This window comes from Meleagris gallopavo, chromosome 23 (assembly GCF_905368555.1).
Source record: "Meleagris gallopavo chromosome 23, MGAL_WU_HG_1.1, whole genome shotgun sequence".
NCBI lineage: Eukaryota > Metazoa > Chordata > Aves > Galliformes > Phasianidae > Meleagris > Meleagris gallopavo.
The window spans coordinates 717,377-730,431 of record NC_139426.1 but is presented as its reverse complement, the minus strand read 5'-3'; positions in this window follow the sequence as shown (position 1 = coordinate 730,431).

Genomic DNA, 13,055 nt, shown 5'->3' with positions numbered 1-13,055 from the left:
CCAAGTGTATCAGCTTGGCAGCTGAGCCAGCTCCCAGCCTGCAGCTGACTGATAGTGGGGAACGCAGCCTTAATTCCTCCTGCACTGGCTGCAGCACAACAAATCCCAACATCAGCACAGCACCAGGCAGAAGTGTTTGTACCAACATCCCCAAACGAGCCCCCAGCACACGGCAGCACCAGTGGCACCGCTCGCCGCAGCCGTGCCCAGAGCCAACAGCACCTCCTTCTCAAAGCCATGACGGGGGACATTCATCTCCAACGCAGCAGAGGACAAACAGTGTTCTTGGAGAGCAGATAAAGCTCGTGGGGCTAGGAGGTGGGAGCTGATGATTGCAGCCTCAACGGGGCGCTTGCTCAGCAGAGGGCCGGGGGAGGATGGCAGAAATGCTACAGGGGAGCAGCTCCGTGAGCTGTGCAGTTCAGCATTCCTGGTGCCACACGGCTCCCACCTGCAGGCAGCAGCCCGCAGCCAGCGTGCTTTATCTTCCTGACAACTTAATCTTTATTTGCTGCTGACAACAATATATGTAATTACAGCTCTTTGACGTAGCACACACAAAGAGCACCCAGATGCTGAAAGGAGGGGGGGAAGGAGGGGAAACAAACAGCGAAGTGCTGCCAAGCCAAGAGCATCCACGTGGATTGTCCTGAAGGTGGGAGATGTGCCACAGCACAGAGGGGTTCTGGGGGGGATGGGTGCCACGGGTTGGGCTGTAGGGCTGCATCCCCACACCGCTGCATCGCCACTGATTGCACATAACTTCAATTGCTGATAAATGGCAGACAAGAATGTGATCTATGGTGTTCCTAGAAGAAATGTAATTAAGGGTGAACACGAGGGGTTCATTGCTTGATTCACGCTGCTGGGAGCTGCCCACCACAGCCGCAACCTGGCCGGGATCTGCCATTGTATGCTGGGATTCCAGGCTGCCTTTCCCCCAGCACATCAGGTTATTTATGTCTGATTCTCTCTCTATTGCATAACCAGGGTTTCCTCCGCACACACAGGAAGATTTTGTTCATTAATTATTAGATCTCAGCCCCCAAAGAGCAAATTAAAGGACATGAATATGCAAATCTAATGCTTATAAACTGATACAACTGGAGCTGCATCCGGGGGGGATCAAAGCTGTGCTGACATTTGTCTCCCAACTCTGTGCCTTATTTCCCCCCCCATTTTGACTTCCTCTCATTTGTTTTTTTTGTTTTGTTTTTTGTTGGGTTTTTTTGTTGTTGTTGTTGTTTGGTTTTTGGTTTTGGTTTTTTGTTGTTTTTTTTTTTGCACCAGAGAGGTAAAAATAGACCTGTGAGATGCTCGTAAGAAGTTCTGAAATCTATTAAGGCAGGAGATCATCGCTACAAAAATAAGGTATAATAATATATAATTGACTTACAACAACAAAATCCCAGCTCATCTGTGGGAGTGTTCCAAACTTTGTCCTTTTGGATGCATCCTCCTGTTGCCATGGAAACAGGGCAGTCTGTGGGCTGTCGGCATTTCCAGCCCTTATCGAAGAGTCGGAGCAATGTCTGCGTTTCTCCTTGCCTCCCTCCTCCCCACCCATGGCTTTGGGGCAGCTCAGAATCAGCCCAGCCCAGCCCCAGCACTGCAGTGGCAGCTCCCAAAGCGACCCGAGATCACCACATCCACACCAGCATCCCCCCCGTGGCTCTGCCTTAAGCTACACTTTGGGTTTTATTTCCTTCTCTGAGCTGAGGTTCCTTAATGATATTTTGAATAACTCGTTTAGAATGATCTGATGTGGGTTGCCAACAGCTGGTAAATTCTCTTTCTATGAGCACATAAAAGAGAGAGGAAAACTTGTCTGTAGGAGTAGCAAAGCAATTTGTAAAGGCGCTGTTTGATGTAGAAGTCCCTGAACTAGGAGTGCTGCTAACGTGCAGCCCACACTTACAGTGTTCCATGGGATTAGAGGTTCATCCATTATGAGATCCTATGGCATCCACAAACCCAAAGCCCTCCTCAGCCTCTGCCCCACGGAGGGGAGGATGGACCCCACGAGGAACAAAAGCACTTCCATCACCTCGACAAAGGGCTGCTTGCAAAACACAGCAATTGCTCTGTAAACAGAAAATTACTCTTTGATTAATCAGTTCCGAAGGTTCCCCAGAAGGCTCTTCTGGCTCTGGGTCCCAACCGATGCACTCCGTGGGTGGGAAGGTCACCAGCAGCGAGCTCAGCACAAACAGCCTGAAAGGCAATGGAAAATTTTTGCTTTACAGAGCCACCACCCAAGCTCTCCATCAACACTGCCTTCTGATAAAGAGCTCTAAACCTCCACAAAAGTCTTAAGATGTGGTTTATTTCCTTCCCTGCCAATATGCACAGTTCAATCCAATGGACATCCAGGATGCAAGGCAGCCCCAACCCAGCCCCACCAGCCCCAACCCAGCCCCACCAGCCCCAACCCAGCCCCACCAGCCCCAACCCAGCCCCACCAGCCCCAACCCAGCCCCGCCAGCCCCAACCCAGCCCCGCCAGCCCCACTGCTGCACTGCCCCAGCCCCAGTGAGCACCACTGCAGATGAGGAGTGGTGATACGAGGACGTCTGCCACAGGGAAGTGATGGAGCACAGCAGACTGCTTGGGAATGCAGCGCATGGCACGAACTGTGCAGCATCACAGATGGCCTCAATTTGGGGCTGTAACTTCACCAAACAAGCTACTTCCACAATTTAAACCCTTCCAATTCCACTCTTGGGAATCTTGTGGAATAGAGAGGAAAGTCAATTAAATGAGCTGCCTGCCTTGCTCCCTGCCTGGTGCTTGCTTTGCAAAAGGGTTCTCAGCAGCCCGTGCAGGGTCAGCCCTACAGTGAGCTGGGAGCTCAGGAAGGAGGATCTGCTTGGGACCCAAAATCACCAGGAAGATCTCATTCCGCAGAGCCCACAGAGAACACTTGCAGAGGGAATGAAGGATGCTGAGGGAGCAGAGCCCAGCACGATGCCCCATGGTCATAGGAATTGAAACAGGGACCTCCAGAGTGGAAAAAGTGAGGCGATATCATAAAAGAGGGAGAAAAAAGGAAAAATGTTCAGTTCTGCACGTAGGAAAGAGGAACATTTTTAAAAAATATCCCATTAGCTGCCAGCAGGATTATTTTTTTCTTAGCATGCTGAAGTGTTCAGTGAGCTTCAAAGGGAGCTTCACGGCAGCTTGGATGCTGCGCTCCCATCTGTGCAGTGCCACATTCAAATTAACAGCTAAGCAAGAGCAGCCCCCGCCCCAATTAACTCTCCCAGCTCCCTTCCTAAGCCTTCCATTTCCTCTTTGCTCTTGGGTTTGATCGGTTTCCATGCATCCAGTGGGAAGCTCTGCATCTCTCTGCAGCCACCCTACGCAGGGGAGAGGAAGGAATCCTCCCCAGTGACTATTTCTGAGCATTTGCTCCTGATAAGCACGGGAGAAAAACACCTTCCTGGCATCCAGACTGGATGTAAATTAGGTCAGTGCTACTGGGACGTGCATCGTTGTAATTATTGTGGGGAATTACAATTGGCATCTTCTCTTGACAAGAGGACACAAAAAAAAAAAGAGCTCTGAAATGAAATGAGTCTGCGTTTACCAACTGCCCCATTAGCCAACCTGGGGGGCACCAGGGTGCATCTCACCCACAGCACTTTGGAACAGGAGAGAAAGGAAAGAAATGGTGGATCAAGCAAGAGTGGACCAAGCAACACCGGATTTGCCACGTGGGGTTTGTCTGAATCCCAACACCACATTCCAATCCTGAAAGGAATCAGGATCTGCTCTCCCCATCTCAGAGCCGGAGCGCAGTGCCTCTCTGCACCGCCAGGTCCAGCGCTGCTCAGCAGAGCTTAAAAGTGCTAAAAAAAAAACCAAAAAAAAAACCAAAAAGCAGAAATTTACCAAACCACTTTTTAAGCTAAATTATGCTGCACTTTAGAAGATTAAAGGTTGTACAAAAGCCCGAAGCCCCAAGTTATTGGTCTCCGGGAAAAAATATGAGCTCGCAGGAGCTGCGCTATAGATGTTCTCGGAGTAGTGGATGTAATGGATTTCATCATTCTCTTCCGCAGATTGAAATAAAACAGCCCTTTCATGCAGAATGAGAACCAATATTTCATGGAAAACAGTTATTTGTGAAACCATCCAGCAGAAAACCTCCGGATGGGATTGCCCAGTCCTGCAGTGCTGCTGTGTGCTCCGGGGACACGGATGCGATGCAGGACGCAGACCCCTGCCAGCACCCACGTGCTCCGGGCTCCCTCACACCAACTCTATACCAGCAGAGATGTGGCCCTGCATTTATTTTCATCTCCTTGCAGTGACCTTTGTTGGAGCACCTTCTCTCACACAGCTCTCTTTATATTGGATTGCTGTAGGGAAAGCCCCAAACCAAGCGTTTGTGCTTTGCCTGCATCACTTCCAGGGGCCCTTGCCCTGGGCAGTGATCAAATGCTTGGGCATGGCAGCAACGTGGGCTGATGCCTGCTTGGATAGCACACAATGTGCTGCCCGCCTAAAGGTGCCCACGTGCCCATCCATCATCTCCAGCTGATAGAATTAAACACACAAAGCCCCATGTATTACACAGCGATCAATAAGACCGCAGTGCCAAGAAGAAATACGTTACCATTTGCCACACACGCCGGGCTCCATCCCACTAAACCCTCAGCTCCTCAGTTTCCAATATCATTTCAGCCTGTCAGGTTTTAATCCTCACAGATGACAATGAATCTCCCAATAAAGTACCTATCAGACACAAGCAGCAGCCAAAACACATCAGGATTCATAAAGCAGCAGCACAAGCAAAGGGCTGAGCAGCAGCAGCAGGGGCTGCACACCACCACATCCTGCATCCCCCATAGGGAATCCCTATGGGGCATCCCCATCCCATCCCACCCCATCCCATCCCATCCCATCCCATCCCATCCCATCCCATCCCATCCCATCCCTGAAAGGTCCTGTTGCACCTTCCTGACTTGTGCCACAGCCACAGAGCACAGTCTTGCAGGAGGAGGGATGCTTGCAGGAGGTGGGATGCTCACTGGGGCTCTTATAAGCCCTGCCCTGCAAATGGCCACACTGACGAGCTGCAGCCATCCACCAGCTGCTGATCCATCACAGTGCTTGGATCTTGCCTGGAATTCCTCAGTAAATATTTGGAAGTGGGGAGGAGGGGGATAATGAGAAGTTCCTGTGAGCTCCCAGCCAGGAGGAGCTGTCGGCTGAGGCAGTGCCATCCATGGGCTGAATGCACTTGGCTGCATTTTGCCCACAATCTGTGCCAGCCCAGCCTCTGCTAATAAGTAATTAGGAGATAATTAACATTTGTAGCGTACGGTGGGAAACATCTGGGCCTGATAATGTATGAGATGCCTTCAAGGGTGATTAATGGGTTCTGGAGAAAGGAGAAGGATGGGCAGACCTGGAGAGCATCGTGCCCATGGGGTATCCATCCTTCCCAGCACGAGGGGACCACAGAGCCCCTCAGGTAGAGCATCTCCCAGCCAGGAACCAGAGATCAGAATCAACCCACACTTAGAGGAAAAAGAGAAGGCACTTCATAGGGCTGGGATTTATTTTATGTGGCTCCTACTTAATTAAGCACTTCATTTGCATAACCTTACACAGTTAGTCACTTCTGTCATAATGAAATCCAGCCATGTGCAAACAGTTAGCAAAAATAACATACATAACTCAAACTTATGTTTGTTGTAAAAATGGTTTTACACGATGTGGTTAAATAGGCCCTGACGTACAGCCCAGAACTGCCTTTCCTTCCCATCTAGATAGAGAAATAAATCTCCACATTGATTTTTAAGGAAATGATTTCTAATTTTCCGAGTGCCATTGGTTTCCCTTTGGCAGATTCCGTTTCCATCTGATTACTGGGCTGCAAAGATCTGGAGGGGAGCTTGAACTATCGGGCTTCCAACAACAACTCACAGATTTATTTCCTTGTAAATTATCAAAAGGCCAAACCAACAGCATGTCAGGGGTCCTCGAGGCCCAGTGTAACCTTATTAAGCCCTTCTGTTGGTCTTAAAGGTTACCTGTGCTCAATCTCAGCCTCTTCTGCCTTTTAAACAGCAGCATGTGTGCTGGATAATGAAGCGAGGGACTCAAACACACACACACACACGTATGTATTTTTAGAGCAGCTTTGACCTTCTGCAGCTTGCCGCTTGTCCCCTGCGTGGCACCGCAACACAGATCCTTGGTGACACCACTCAGATGCTCGCAAGCAGCCTGGGAGCCAAGGCTGCGGGGCGGCCATGCGGAGCGCGCAGCGACGGGGAGCAGCACCACATGGTGTGACATGCAGCAAGGCAGCTGCCAGCAGTGCCAGGCGCTGGGGACGTGGGGACATCGGGGGGGCTGAGCTTCCCACACCCCATCCTGTTCTATCCTGGCATTTCTAGGACGCTCGCTGCCATCGCTGCTGGAGCAAGGATTTCCAAAGGATGCGGCGTCTCCCAGCCACCACCGCAGCTGAGGCTCTCCTGGGGCACGGGGGCTGCACAGACACGGGCAGCAGCTGGGAGGTGTTTGCAAAGTTCCCTCCTAATGCTGCGTTGCTGCCGATGGGCTCCCGTCCCAGTCCCACAGCCATGAATGAGTTCCCAGTGCCTCTGCTCGGTGCCGCGGTGCTCAAAGGAGAGCGATTGTAAAACATCTATAAATATCCAGGAAGGTAAATGCATTAACCTTATCTTGATCCTGGAGTGTAATTACATAAAGTCTGGTTCCCAGGTAAATTAGCGCATTAATAACTATTTTGTTCCTGTAATTACGATCATCCCCTCCATCTAACAGCTATTGCCAACTCGGCTGTGCGCACAAGGGCACCTCTGCTGTCACAACACCGTGATGCGTGCGGTGCTCCGGAGACTTCAGCCACAGCACTCTGTCCCATCACACACCCCAGCAAACCTATTCCAGACTACAGAGCCCGTTCATCCTTCAAAGAATGATGATCCATACGGCTGAACCCAGTGAAAGCACCGGGGCTGTCCCACCTGCAGATCGGCACCGCCGCCCGGACTGCTCCATTGGAGCCCGTGGGGATCCGGTCCAATTTGGGACAGGAACTCAATTTGGTGCCTATAGGCAGGGATGGGGATCTGGGGGTGGGCAGTGTGGGGATGGCAGCAGCGGGGGTGGGGTCCGGGGATGCTCACAGCCGTGCCTCTTGGCAGTGAGGATGCAGCACCCCGCTCTGATCGCTATGGAAACCCGATAGGAGCTGCGGGGAAAGCTTTAATTTGAAGTGCTTATTTGGCTGAGACCCTGGGAATAATCAACAGGAGATTAGCTGCATTAAGAAGCAGCAGGGGTGGGATGGTTCGCAGCAAATGGGTGCCAAAAGAGTAGCTGATACAATTAGGCTATGAAACCTGCTACTGGAAGGCGCTGCGCGGAGCAGGGCGAGCCGCTCGCAGCGATGATTTATGTTATTAATTTAGCCTCTTTTTTGTGTGCTATTTATCCACAAAGAGCCTTTAGCTGTCCCGAATTTGTTTGTTAATGTGACATAAGCAGGCACGGAGGCCACCTCCCCAAACCATTTCCCTTTTGGCAGCACTGTGGGTCTCAGCAGTGCCACAGCACCCACACGGCTCTGCTGGGACCCAGCGCTGCACACAACCCTCACCTAACCCCAATCCTGTTTATCCCACAGCAGCAGGTGTAAATTGCAGCCTCCGTCCCAGAGGGAGCTTAAAGCAGCAGTAAAGGCAGAGGGCTGCTTTTACAATCAATTTCCTTTTACAGCCTTTCTTCAGCAAAGCAGGTTTAACAGCAGGGCACGGCTGTTACAGAACCCCTGGTGACACGGCTTCAGATGGGAAAGGTGACTCGGCCGAGGTGCTGGGATGTTCCCAGCCATAGGAGATACCTGGAGCAATGCATGGTAACAGTGCATTGGGCACAGCTGTTCCAGGGCAGCTCTACCCCCTGTAGCACACCCGGCTGGATCCCCTGACCAAGCTTCCTATGGAAAAGAATCATTTCTATAGAGAAAATCAGCATGAAAGTGCAAAATACTCTGTGACATACAGAAATGCACAGTAAAAGGACCAGAGACCCAACGTGGTCTTCTGGCATCTTCCCTCCCCATTTGCAATTCTATTTGTACTTCAGAGATAAACAGAAGTCCGCAGCCTCCCGGGCTTTTATTCGGGGACTTTTCATTTAATTTAATTATTGACGTATTTTTCCCCCGAGATAAGATCTGCGTGACATTTGATAAGCCAAACCTTCTGGCACAGTCCACTCTCCTCGTGCATCCAGCGCCGGCTGAATACATTTACGAGAGCCAATAAATGGGTCTGATGGGGGGAGGAGGAAGAACATCTTCGGAATGAGACTTCAGAGATAAACTGGTATATTTCGTACTGAGTGATCAGGAGGGATTCCAAGCTGGAGAAAAGCAGGGTGAAAACCAAATATTAACCTGTGAGCCCATCCCATGGCTGCCCAGCCCTGCTGAGCGGTGCACGTAGGGAGGATGTGCAGTGAAGATGCTCTCCTCGTTCCATCCATCCTGGATGAATGGGAGCAGGCAGTTCTGGGGCTCTTCATCTCCTCTGCTTTCTCCTGGAGATGTTAATAAAATGCATTTCCTACAGCCATTGTTTCATTTATAGAACCTTCAGCCTGGTTTTGATTGAGTGCACTTAATATAGTTGCTCTTGTTGTATAAAGGATTTTGAGCCCGGTATTTGACAGCCTTGATCTCAAAGAAAGCCATTAAGAGTAGTTTTATCTCCGGGTTTTGTAGCCATTAAATCAGTTTTTTATCAAGTCGCCGGTATGCTTTCAGGAAGATGTGTGGGAGAAATGGGGAATAAACCTTCCAAATTCAAATGTTGGGACTGCTTTGCCGTGCTTGAGCTAAATGTTAATAACCAGAGAGGGATTTTTCTCCACAGCAGAACATTATACCTCTCACTTTAGAGCACTACAGGGCACGAACTTCCAGGGGACGAGAGCGCATGGTAATCAACCTAATCAATATTCCACACTTATTCCTTCTGGAGGGTTGGAGACATGAATCACTCCTCCACCTCAGGCACTGCAGATCGCGAGGTCCTGGGCACCACAGACTGGGGGACGTCTGTGGTTCTGTGTGCTGGTGGGAGCTGGGAGCACCTGAGACCACCGAGCCCCAGGACCTCTGCTCAGCTGGGACTGCCTCCTGCTGCCTTGCTTCCCTCCAGGTTCACAAATCATCCCCCACAGCCCTTTCAGATTAAACCATTTTTCTTTTAAGGAGATTAGCTGTGGCTTTCCATGCAGGGAAATGAATTGGGCCACAATTAATGTCACTTCCCCGTTTGCCTGCTCCCTCCCTGCGCGCTGTGAATTAGAGCTGAAGGCAATGCTGACCGTGTCCATAATGCTCTGTCACTTCAGAAATAATTTGGTTGTCTTAAAGCTAATATATAATTACCACCAGCAAATATTTCTTCTCCGTGAAGCCCGATGGTTCCCTGGGGTAATCTTCCACAGTTTTTCAGCAACCGTTCCTCTAATCAGGGGCGATGTATTTGAAATTTCCAAATCAAAGCCTGCAAATGCTAATGGGCAACTTTGGTTGGGCACTGCTCGGTCCTGGATGGGAACGAGAGGACGGAAAGGTCACAGTCCCGCAGGAAAACCTTGAGATAATCTTTGTGAGCAGTGGCCAAAGGCTTCCATGCACATCACTCACGTCCTGTGCTCGGAGGAGGCGGGGAGGTGAGCCCTGGCACAGCCCCGCTGCCATGGGCTCCCTGTGCCCCCCAGTGCTGAGTGATGCAGGGTTGGCACTGCCCAGCGCCATCGATCCACCGTGTGCCTGCAAAGACAAACCCAAACAGATTCGTCTCAGGTGAACCAAAGCATTTCGCTCAGATTTTGACCTTTTAAAGAAAATGAATAATGCATTTGAAAATAAAAACTCATTTCAGACTCGAAAATCACAACACTTCCAGCTGGAAATGCCAGGGCAACGCATTATAACACCTAATTTCTCTGATTCCTGACGTGGAAAATCTGTTCGGAGCAGCACCTTTCTGCAGGAGGGTCTGCAAAGCCCTGGAGGGTCACCCGGGCCCCACATTGCTGCCATCTCACAGGCACCCCGTGTGTCACTGATTGATTGCTGATGAAATGATGTACCGGGGTGTAATTGCCCGCAGAGCTCTGTGCGTTGACCAGGGCTGGGGCTGCTCAGTACCAGCACTGAGGGAGGCTCCATGGGTGGCACTGGAGCTCGTTGGCTGAGGGGCTCTACGGTGTGTTTCCTGCCACTGAAGGCTGCTAGCAGGGGAGGTGAGGATGATGATGATGTGGAGGAAGGCCCCTCCATGTCTGCCCCCCCCGACCCCAGCCACCCTCACAGCTCCCAATGCCCTGCAGAGCAACAGCTCGTCAGCAGCTTGGAGAACGTTTGCTTGACGTTGCGGTGCCACTTTCAAACAAGTCTCTCATCTTTCAATTTGGCAGGCAATCTGAATACCCATTTTAACTAATAAAGACACCCGGTAACATCTTATTACGACGCTGGCAGGCTCCCAGCTAACGCTATGGTGATCTTTTGTTCAAATCGGGTTTTCTCGATTTCAACCTCACAAAGGGAAAAAAAGATGCGGTCCTCATCGCGCCTTCCGTTCCCACGTAGCTCCACACCGCCGCCCGCAGTGCCCAGCGCTCTCCTCCCCGGTGTCTCTGCAGGACCACCTGCCCAGGAGCTCCATGCTCCCTTTTTCATGCAAATGCCTCCCGTTGCGCTCCCCAGGAAGGAGCCGAAAGCTTTGTCATGGAAACTTCCTGCTTGGGTTTGTGTTTCAAAGCTATACTCGCTTTTTTTCCCCCCCCTTTCTCGTTCTTTCTTTTAAGACAAAGCGTGAGACTTCACTACTTCAGTCCACAAATTGCCCTCCTCCTCCTCCGCTGGGTGAGCATTTAGCGGCTCTCAGCCTGCGGCGCGACCGGCGGGGGGCGGGATAAGGGCCATCAGGTGCCTTTGTGGGCAAAGAGCTTTCTTGGAAATCGGTGTGATGTCTGGTACCCAGGGGGTTCATATTATGGGATGGCTTCCTGGCACGGCCCGCCCTGAGCGTGTGCTTCTCGGTTAGGAGGGATCTTTGCAAAGACAAAGCAACGAGCAGAGTGGAGCCCTGTGACATCCCAGTGAGGAGCCTGGTTGGAGATGGATCCCAGGACCCCCGGGTCTCTGAGCACTTCCTTCTCTCGTAGCATCCATCACAGAGGCTCAATTCAATCCCAACCTATTGCTTAGAGCTGAGCTTCCACCCAGACCACACTTGCAGGGTGGTTGCAGTGTGAACACAGAGAACGCTGGAGCTGCTTTCCTTCTTGCTCCAAAGCGGGAGAAGCTGGGAGCAATTTTGATAACACCCTCACACCAGGCCGGAGGAAAATGGGTGCCAGGAGTTTCCTAGTGAAACGCCATCGGTTTGGGATGGGAGTTTGGGACGGGGTGAGGTGAGCAGCCTCCCCAGTGAGCGGCATTCTAGGTCAGCTTGATTGGAAAAGCCAGCTGCACTCAGCTGCCTTGGCAGAGATAGGCTGTTTTTATCTTCTAACCTGATGGGAGGTAATTACACCACTCCTGACTCCTTATCTTAAAAGCCAGAGCTCTTCTGTGCTCTCCTGCCAGCACCTGGAACGTTCCCTGCTCACACCTGGGGCTGAGGAGCTCCACCTCTCCTCTTTCAGAAGCCCATTTTAGATGCACTCAGTGCTGGTGCACCGAGCACAGGTGCTCTCCCAGGGCAGATAACTGCTGACCTCCGGAGCTGGGAAGGGTTGGACCCACACGGAGCACAGCCCTGCACCCGCACTCAGGAGGGGAATCCCTCTATCCTTGAGCCAGGCAATGCAAGGTCGCTCCCTCACTGCACGTCCACACACAGTGATTAATTACAGCACAGCAGCACCAGGCACTGTTTTTATTTCTAACACCACACGGCTGGTGTAGGGTAGGGGAAAAACCAACGCTGCAAACTCACATCCATGAGTGCTGAATGGGAGGGAGCAGAGCAGGGAGCAGGCAGGGATTGTGCCTGGTCATGCGCCAGGGGAACGTTTTGGGCTTCCAAAGGGAGTCACCGACACATTATTTGTTCTGGTTGATAGGTAAAGTTCAAGTGATGCTCTGCAGCTAAGTCCTGCCTGGGTAGGCAAATGAATTTTGATGCGTTTTCCTCTCAAAAGCACAGGATGGGGGAATTGGGATGTGGTGTAGGATTCCCCCTTTGCTCCACTTTTTATCGGGCTTTGGTTATTTCTATTCACATTTGTGCACTTTCTTTCCAGGTATTGGTGGCCACATAAAAATAGATGTGGGCAATATGAGTGAAAGCAAATAATTAACTGATTACCCCCACTTAGGAGGGTTGCTCCTGATGAAACAGCTGGAGGGAGGGTTTGCTCAGCGCCTTCTCTCTGCATTGGATGCTTCAGAGCAACTCCTGCAAACACAGCAGGGACAAAACTGCAGAGGTGGGGCAGAGCAGAATCTGTTTGAGAGGCGGCAGCTCCAAAGGCTGAATTTAACACCTGGCAGAGCTTCAGAGAGTTCCTTCTCTCACCTCCAGTCAATCCCGCAACCTTCCCGCGACCCCTATAAAATTACCTCCATTAAGGAGGGCTCCGAGCGCTCCATTTGCATTCCTCGAGAAACGTCGGGAGAAGAATAAGTCGCATGCTAACGACGCGGTGTTGTCATTAAGGGGGACAGTTTCATTAGCAAGTGTGAACAAAAGCGGCACAACCACTGCTGCCATCGCCACCCCAGTGCGACGCAGAGCCCACAGAGCAGCGCTGCCCCTCCAGTGCCCTTAAACCTGCTCCTAACTGGCCTGAGAGCTTCCTTTAAGTTCAAAGAAAGTACAGTTTAATTAAAGCTAATGTAGTGAGAACAAACTAATAGGCAGCAGAAGGGTACGTTAAAGCCCTCCCACGATTTATGGCTCTTTACGTGCTGTAAGGGATGTATTCTAAGGGGGAAAGGGAGCACGGTTGTGACCCGCATTCCCCCCCTCCCCTCCGGA